The 9,675-nt window shown below is 33.6% G+C and overlaps 1 long non-coding RNA gene across 3 annotated transcripts; it reads left to right on the forward strand.

Moving 5' to 3' along the window:
* Positions 1-3,067: 3,067 nt before the first annotated feature.
* On the forward strand, positions 3,068-9,264 carry LOC131531532 (uncharacterized). 3 transcript variants are annotated; one of them, XR_009268713.1, is made up of 8 exons: positions 3,068-3,358; positions 3,814-3,908; positions 4,170-4,227; positions 6,159-6,300; positions 7,836-7,936; positions 8,281-8,381; positions 8,724-8,823; positions 8,910-9,264. It is a non-coding gene; the product is annotated as an uncharacterized LOC131531532 (long non-coding RNA). The 3 variants fall into 3 exon arrangements; XR_009268714.1 differs by lacking the exon at positions 8,724-8,823 and having other exon boundaries at positions 3,069-3,358; positions 4,170-4,223; positions 8,910-9,263; XR_009268712.1 differs by lacking the exon at positions 8,724-8,823 and having other exon boundaries at positions 3,069-3,358; positions 8,910-9,262.
* The last annotated feature ends 411 nt before the right edge of the window (positions 9,265-9,675 follow it).

Below are 9,675 nucleotides of genomic sequence, written 5' to 3' on the forward strand. Positions count from 1 at the left end.
GTAATCTCATAATTACAGTAATTACAACATGGCGTGAATGTGTTTTCATGTGCACAGCAAAATCTCCAGTGTTGAAATCTTACTGTTAAGGACTTTTAGAGTAAAGTGTTAAGGTTGTGGTGTTGAACTTTAGGGGATTAACACTAGCTAGTGTAAACAGCACCCTCTGGCCGGTGTAAATATGCAGAGAAACTCTTATAACACTCTGTTGAGTGTTGAGTGTTATTAGTCACATCCGGGACATTTCAAGTATAGGGCCGTTTCTCAATATGCGTTCTTGTCTGTACTTGTGTTCTTGTGGACTTGTGAAACGTCATCAGTCGTCGCCCAAGTACTGTTCCAATTCAAAGTTCACATCGAGCCAAGTACAGTTCAAATCCCCGGATGTGTTCTTGCTCCGCCCCCTTTACCAAGAATGCATCCAGAGGTGACTTGTGCGAACTTGAGGCAGCCAGGTATCCCAGAATGCATTTCGCACCAATCAGTGAACGTTGCGGAGGGGAAAACACTAAATTTTCAAAATATTACCGTTATTGTGCCATGAAATGCCGTTCTAAGAGTATTTCAGGCGAGAATGTAGTTGTTTAAAACTCAAATCTGCGGTTTATTTATAAAGATATAGCGCCTATTTGAAAATTTGTTTCTCCGATTTCGGAGACTTGAGCTCCACGCGATCACCGGGCGCTCAGTGCTCACGTATCCGCCGAGAGCAGCCTCACCGCGGCTAGTCCTTCTGACATTTGCCGCTGGCTCTGATGTCTCTGTAGTGGTTAAACATGAGGTAAAATTTGTTTTGGTTAAATCTAACAGACAATCTTAACTCTCACGAATCTATTATTTCTTCCAGGTCATATCGTTTTTGTTAAGGTGACTGAATTGTTTGCTTTTGTCTTTATTTCCTATTACATAAGTCTCTTCTTTATATTTTTATATATTGTTCATTAAAACTGACATTTAACAAAAAAGGCAGAGTTGTGCTTGTCATATTTCATTTTATTATATATAGTGAGAGTATATGTGCACATATTAGGCTACCTAAACCACATAATAATGTTTTATATTTTTAAAATGAAAACGAAAAGAGGGATGTAGTTTATATTTTGAAGAAAACGAAAAGGCAGTGGTGTTTGATATCATTTCGTTTTATTGTAATGTGTGTATGCTTTTTACATTTTTGTGGCTATATAATATTTTAAATGAAACAGAAAAGAGGCAACGCTGTTTGATATATTTCGTTTCACTGTAATATGTGCGTTCCCTGAACTACATTTTTGCGGCTATTAATATGATTACATGAAAACAAAAAGAAGCAGTGGTGTTTAATATTGTATTTCGTCGTATTGTAATACAGTGTAGATAACTTCCCAGATAGCAAACTGACATAGAATCAACGTCGATTTTTGGTTGTAACGGTCAGTATCGATCGTCAATCAAATTTCGATGTTGAATCAACGTTCATTATTTGGTCGGTACATCAGAACGTTATTACGTCGAAAATAAAACATCGATTCAACGTCGAAACCACGTTGGCTTATCAACCGACACAGCCGACTCATCTGATCGAAATCATAACGTCTGATACAGGTTGAAAATTGGTCAGAGGAATCGGAGATCTGCGCCTGCACTCTCACAGAGTGGAACAGGCCTGAAACTGTACCCGGGCAACTAAATAGTTTTATTCGTTATTTTATATTTATCCGTCTGTCTCTAAATATTAGCGGAAGATGAAAGCTTTAAAAACAATGAATGACAAAACATTTTAACTCGAGCTTTGTCGAATGTTTTGTTATTTTTTTCTGCAGACATTTTTTACACCGCTGGCATGTATAGGATAGGCATTATCATTTTAAAACTCAAATAGCTTCAGTTTGAAGTTATAACTGCATCTGTCTCGGGTGTAGACTGGTGAATTATGTTAATAAACCTATGTGTTCTAGTAGGTCTAATGGCCCATATTCAGATGTTTGTGTGGAGTGTGGAATGCAGGACGGGCGGCCGCGAGATCACTTGCATTTTTTTTTTCCTAATAATGAAACGACATCGGTTCGAAACTCATAATAGGCCCAACTCATATTAATAAATAATTAAAATTACTACTTTTTTCCCGACACATTCATAATCATTTGGCGACTTTTTCCTGTGCTTTGTGGCAAACTTTATGCGTGCTTGAGCGCGGAATTAAGGCTCACTGTGGATTATAAACTTTGGATAAACATGCGATTAGGCCTAGTTGGCTTAAATGAACGACTAGTTAAATTGTTGGGGGCAGCTCTATTAAATAGCTACCCGTCTCCGCTCTTAGAACTGTCAAGTCCATAACGGAGAGATCACGTTGACTAGGCTACATTGATTTTCCTCTGAAACACACACACACACACAAAAAAATGTATGAATAGACAACCTTTCTACATCCGGCAGATATTGCTGCTTATGGCTTGTGCATTGTAAATCGTACAAAATAGCCTATGTTATCTCCCCAAAAACTCGTATATAAATAAATAATATAAAACACGTTTATAGACTGATTCTTTTTTGAAGTCTAGACTCTATTTTAGGGAATTTAGAAAAATATAAAGAGATGGTTCAACACAGGTCTAATAGCCTATTTATATGAGAATTTATGTTTTGGCTGCGAATGTCACGTCAATAAAGCGGGAATTGCTCTAATGTGATGCTGGTCTTTGAAATACAGGTACTTCCTTTTTTTGTCCAAAGTTGTGATGCTAGTTTTTGAAACACTGTATTTTTTTTTTTTTTTTTTTGCAATTTCAAAACTGTTTTTGTGAACGTTCATAAAATATTGCTTCACATTTTCATTCATTTACTGTTTTTTTTTTTTTTTTTGTTATTTATTTATTATAAAGAATCTAGTTAGGTGTGTTGATCTGGCCCTCTTAACTGACCAAGTTTCTCTTGGACCCTTAGAGAAATTAATTGCCCACCCCTGGTCTACATGCAAGCAGGCTTTCTAATAAAATAAGGTGGTTGAGTGTTCATTAAAAATAAATATATATATTATAAATATAAATATAAATATATATTTTATATATATAAAAGTGCTGCTTTATCCGACAATAACGTGCACGGTGTCATAGAACTACATTTAAATAAATTAAATGTATGATTTAATAATAATTTAATTAGATTTAAGTTATTTATTTATGCAATGTTCTAATTTTATATGATTATTTATGTAAATTCTGCGTGACTGTGACGTGTTTTAATGCGTGCGTGCTGAACGTTCGAGCCGCGTTGGTTCAAACACTGGAGCGGAGGGAGTTGCCATGGAAACGGAGCGGCAACACAACGACTGACAAGCAGGAAGCTCCGATTCTCGCTGCTGTTTTTACTGTTTTCGGTAAGTTTAGTTGCTAAAATCTCACAAATATTAAATACAGTTATTCCTGACGCCCCTCTTGCTTGTATTTGACTCGTTTCTGGTGAAATTAGTTCATAGAAATGGTTTAGTGTCTTCGAACAAGTCCGTTAGCATCTTAGCCATTTTCAGAGGACGTAAGGTTAACATTAGGCTAACTCCATAGACAGCTCTTATTGAATGTTTGGGATTTTATTCACATCTTTATGTGTAGATGAGAGGTTTTGACAGTTCTGTAAAAGTTTTGCTGGTAATTTTTCAGTGGATGATTGGAAATAGGCTCATTTATTTAACCTAAACATATAGTCTACTCTACACTGTACCGTTAATCGGTGACGTCACTTACATCAGCGGGACAATTAACTGAATCTAGTTCAAACGTATTTTGATCTCTCATGGTAAACAAATGTTGATAAAAAACTGTTCTGTGATTTCAGAAGAAAAACAAAAGCACGGCAAGATGGGAGGCTCCAAGATTTCACAATTTCTGAAGGGAGCCGCAGATGGAGAAGTAAGGAACACAAGTGAACAGGTGAAGCTTCTTAAAATTTTAAGAGGGCTTTGACATCCACAAATAAGAAGTATGAGCAATATTAAATAAATAAACCTAGAAGCAAATTATGTTAAAAGAATGTTTTCTGTATATTCTTCTTTCTCTTTTCTACATTTCACCTGCTCTAGCTTGGTTCCTTGTAATAAACCTGGCTGGCATTGTATACTAAATATTGTTGGCTCTGTGACAAATTGCTTCTTATGTTCCTACATTTTTCCATGTTGATGGCCTGCACCCCAGACTCAGAGCGGACCTCCTGTCGGACAACATCTCCCAGGCACAATGAACAATATGGTTGGTAAGTTAACCTCAAACATGCACTAATGTTCAAAATTCAGTCTCTTATGCTCACCAAGCCTGAATTTATTAAAAAATTCAGATAAAAAAAAACAAAAAAAAAAAACAGTAGTATTACAATTTAAAATAGCTGTTCTCTGTGTGAATGTAATTTATTCCTGTGATCAAAGCTGAATTTTCAGCATCATTACTCCAGTCTTCAGAGCCACATGATCCTTCAGAAATCATTCTAATATACTGATTTGCTGCTCAAGAAACATTTCTGATTATTATCAATGTTGAAAATAGTTGTGCTGCACAATATTTTTGTGTGTGTTTTTTTTTCAGGATTCTTTGATGAATAGAAATTTCAAAAGAACAGCATTAGTTGAAACAGAAAACTTTACACTCATTTTTGATTAATTTAATGCATCCTTGCTGAATAAAAATAAGAATTTCCTTTAAAAAAAATCCTGATAAAAATAAACAAACAAACAAACTTTACACTGTTAAAACATTCACACAAAAATACAACTCAGCACAGGTTACATTCATATTTGGGTCATTCTACAGAAACATCCACTTTTGGTACTTTTGGCAAGATGTCTTAAAATGTATTTCTTTTTTTAACATTTAAACTTAGACCACATTATTAGATTACCTTTTTACATTATGAATACACATAAATGACAGCTTAATGATTTTAAAAATATTTTTAGTAGATTTATTTAAAGACCACATGTAAAAAAATAAAAAATAATTGTCACTGGTGTTACCTTTGTCAATTTTAGAAGTTTTTATGAAATATTATTTCTCGATTTATTTCAGCACATGTAGTCAGTTACATGAAAACAATGATAATGCAACAAATAAGGAGATTGTTTTATTTATTTTAATCAGGTTTGTTAAAAGTGTGATTGAATGATGTTAGTACATTTGTGCAACCATGTATTTGTTATAACAATGAAAATATTTTTTTGGGAAAAAACAGTTATAAACAAGTAATGATGCAATCCTTAAAATCTTAACTCTTGAGTGAAGCAGAATTCAATGGATGTAAAATTATTATCGTGACACATTTTATGTAATGTGACAGAAAAAAAACACAATAACACCAGTGACACAATGAATCACCAGTGACATACATTAGACCAAAGATACTTATTCTTCAACTATAATTAATAGATGAGACTAAATTGTTACGTTTAGCAATTAGTGAAAGCAGTTAGTAAAGAACATAAACATAAACTGATCTTCACTGGTGTAACCCATAAAGAAGGTGACACCAGTGACAGTAACACCAGTTACAGTTTTCATGAAAATGCATTTTGCAGAATGTCTGCTGCAAGGTATCAAACCACATGTTGTCAGTCATGGTATACTTACTAAATTAAGTAGTTTAATCCATTTGTATTCCAGATTTTGAGTATTCTCAAAATAAAGCACTTTCCCTCTGTACATGGCTGTTGGGACGAGCAGTTTTGTGGTGCTTGGAATTCTTTATAATTAATTAAAAACAAATATTGCCACATTGATGGCTCAAGAAGGTTTAATTGATCAAATAACATATTGTTTCAATTTAAAATATATAAAACAAGTTGTAACCCTAAATTCTTTTCAAGTGTTATATTTCTGTAAAGGCTAGGGACAGAAAAATGTACATTTCTATAGAATGACCCATTTATCAGAAATGCTTCTTTGGTAAAATCAGCATATTAGAATGATTTCTGAAAGATCATGTGACACTGAAGTTTGAAGTAATGATGCTGAAAATTCAGCTTTGATCACAGCAATCAATTACATTTTAACATTCACACAAAACATCTCATAACCTTGCAATTAAGTTATATTTGATTAAATAAATAATCTTTTGTCTGAAATAATATGAACAGCAGCTATTCTAATCTTTCTCCTTTTGCTTTCCTGTTTATATCTCGGGATGTCCATCCCAAGGTTACTAGAGATTACACCAGTTCCAGTTTGGATCCAGCCTGGCGTGTGAAGACGCCAACACTCAAAGACTTCAGATGATGGCAACTAGATGAACATACAAAGCTGCCAAATAATCCTTATATTGTAATCATTGCCCTAAAAGGTAAGTTTGCAGATTTTCAACCAGCTTTGTATTGTTACAGTGTTGGTAATATATGTAAATGAACAAGGTTTACCTGTTCTCTGAATTACTTGTATAGAGATTTCACCATTTGTGACCTGTGCTGGCAAAATGAGCAAATTTTCAAATAATTGTCACTTTTTCACTTTTCAAAATGATATACGAGTTGTTAGAATCGGACGAAAAATTACTGCGCTACACCCGTTTGAAGTCGATAAAGATAAAGCATTTTGAGAAAAACTGATTTAAAGTTTTCTGAAGGTTCCAAAGCAAAATCACCAACATTAATTATTTCCTCCCAGTTCTTTTCTTAATAATCATTACTAGATTAATAATCACAAAATAGCCATTTTTTTATTTTATCTTTGTTGTTATTAATATAAATCAATGCAAAAAAATAAAAGATTATATATATATATATATATATATATATATACATACATATATATACATGCGCACACACACACACACAGGAAAGAAACAAGTAATGTATTACTTTTTTCATTTTACATCTAAACAAAAGCATTCAAGTAAGTAAAACAAATAATCAAATGTAAAAATCACTTTAGTGTGTTTATTATGAATGAATTGATTACAAAAGCAGTTCAGTCAAGAGCAGTGAGTGATTCCTCTTTTCTTTTATTATTAGATTAGCATTGAGACAGACGGCCTGTATATTAGACCTACTGTAATGAAAGGATATAATGTCACACATCTTATGTTTTTACCCAACATTTCCCCAAATGTTCACTTAAGACATAACAGATTATTTTTGCATGAATACTTAAATACTGTAATTCCGTGTATGTGTGTATATTTATCGGGATCACACGCCATCAGAAGCGCCGTTAAGCTTCAGATGACAGTCAACACGAGATGCGGCGGAGAAAAGGTACTCCTTTCAGAAAACATGTAAATAAAGATATATTTAGATGTTTAAATACTATTTAGAGCATTGGGATCGCTAGAAGAGGGCTTAATGAACTAATTTTTGTGAAAAACTCAAATTCGACCAAAATCAACATCTTTCACTTCTTTTGCCTGTAACTCGAAATTAGCTTGTGTGCATTCCGACTCATTTTGCCAGCACAGGTCACATTTATTAGTAAGCAAAACTCTGCCAAATAATGCAAAATGTTAGGAGGTGATTGTATGTCTCATTTCTTTTTCCTGTGTACTATAACTTCTGAACAGGTACTAATACTTCTTTGACTTGTTTGAGAAGATTTAGATGGAGGGTTTAGCTGTGTTTCTCCCTTTTCTCTATTCTATTCTATTCATTTTTTTATATACTAATTATTAATCAGTTTAGAAATCTTTTTACCACGTTTACTAAGGAGCACTTTGGGACTGAGTATGTATTTATGATGCAAATGTAAATGCCTGTAAACTAACCTAAAAAGCTGTTACATGCCTTTCTCATAAGGTCCCGCCTGTTAGCAATGCTAATATTATTTAGCGAACGACTTCATTAAATGATCCACTATGAAAAAACTGTTTTATCAATGTACTTTTAGGGAGAAACTTGTCAACAAATCTACCTCACAGCGCATCAATGAAAGCAGTTTGGCAATTACAGACGGGCGTGTTGGATCAGGGTTAGATCTGAATTCTGCAGGTGGGTAGATCTCCAGGAACAGGATTGGCAGTCCTGTTATATTGGTTATGCATGATGGATTTTGAACTGTACTGTTTCTCCCTTTTCTCTATTCTATTCTATTCTATTCATTTTTTATATACTAATTATTAATCAGTTTAGAAATCTTTTTACCACGTTTACTAAGGAGCACTTTGGGACTGAGTATGTATTTATGATGCAAATGTAAATGCCTGTAAACTAACCTAAAAGCTGTTACATGCCTTTCTCATAAGGTCCGCCTGTTAGCAATGCTAATATTATTTAGCTTAACGACTTCATTAAATGATCCACTATGAAAAACTGTTTTATCAATGTACTTTTAGGGAGAAACTTGTCAACAAATCTACCTCACAGCGCATCAATGAAAGCAGTTTGGCAATTACAGACGGGCGTGTTGGATCAGGGTTAGATCTGAATTCTGCAGGTGGGTAGATCTCCAGGAACAGGATTGGCAGTCCTGTTATATTGGTTATGCATGATGGATTTTGAACTGTACTGTTTCTCCCTTTTCTATTCTATTCTATTCTATTCATTTTTATATACTAATTATTAATCAGTTTAGAAATCTTTTTACCACGTTTACTAAGGAGCACTTTGGGACTGAGTATGTATTTATGATGCAAATGTAAATGCCTGTAAACTAACCTAAAAGCTGTTACATGCCTTTCTCATAAGGTCCCGCCTGTTAGCAATGCTAATATTATTTAGCTTAACGACTTCATTAAATGATCCACTATGAAAAACTGTTTTATCAATGTACTTTTAGGGAGAAACTTGTCAACAAATCTACCTCACAGCGCATCAATGAAAGCAGTTTGGCAATTACAGACGGCGTGTTGGATCAGGGTTAGATCTGAATTCTGCAGGTGGGTAGATCTCCAGGAACAGGATTGGCAGTCCTGTTATATTGGTTATGCATGATAGATTTTGAACTGTACTGTTTTTATTGCAGGTTTTCTGGATTCCCAGTTGAAGACATCAGTACATCAGATGTTGGCCTGGACAGCTGTATCTACAGTACACCACACTGACCTCTGCTTTTGCATAGATGGCTGACTACTACCATAGTATTATTGGTATTATGTTCTAAGGCAGAGGTACTCAAGTTCAGAGGCCAAGCGGGCCGCATTTAAACTACATATTGCTATAATATAAAGCACAAATTACAATTTGCATCATCAGACTTTATTTAAGACAATATTTGCAGATTTACTGATTTAGAAATACAGTTTATTACTTATCTAAGTCTTGCTTGTCCTTGTCCTATTTAAAATAAGACTGAGCATGAAATAAATATTATTTTATATATATATATATATATATATATATATATATATATATATATAATTTTTATTTTTTAAAGTAAAAATCTGGAACAAAAAATTTGATTAAAAGTTTGTTTTGCTATATTGAACAGAGTAGCCTATTGAACAAACTCAAAATGCTAAAACTAAAAACATTCTTGAGCAAACATAGTTCACAAAGTACTTTAGGAAGAAGTAGTATTATTTTTCATATTTATATTTTTAAAATAGATATCACTATTCTCCCACCATGATTCTGAAAAATGTAATTTACTAGAGTTTCTAGAAAAAAAATTGCTGCTGTCTATTTATAGAATACAATATTCAACCAACTGATAAAGTGAAACAAATGATTCATAACTCATAACTTCATGACTTGCTCATGAAGACTTCACTTGTTTCATTCCTGAATGA

The sequence above is a fragment of the Onychostoma macrolepis genome, chromosome 23 (assembly GCF_012432095.1).
Source record: "Onychostoma macrolepis isolate SWU-2019 chromosome 23, ASM1243209v1, whole genome shotgun sequence".
Lineage (NCBI taxonomy): Eukaryota > Metazoa > Chordata > Actinopteri > Cypriniformes > Cyprinidae > Onychostoma > Onychostoma macrolepis.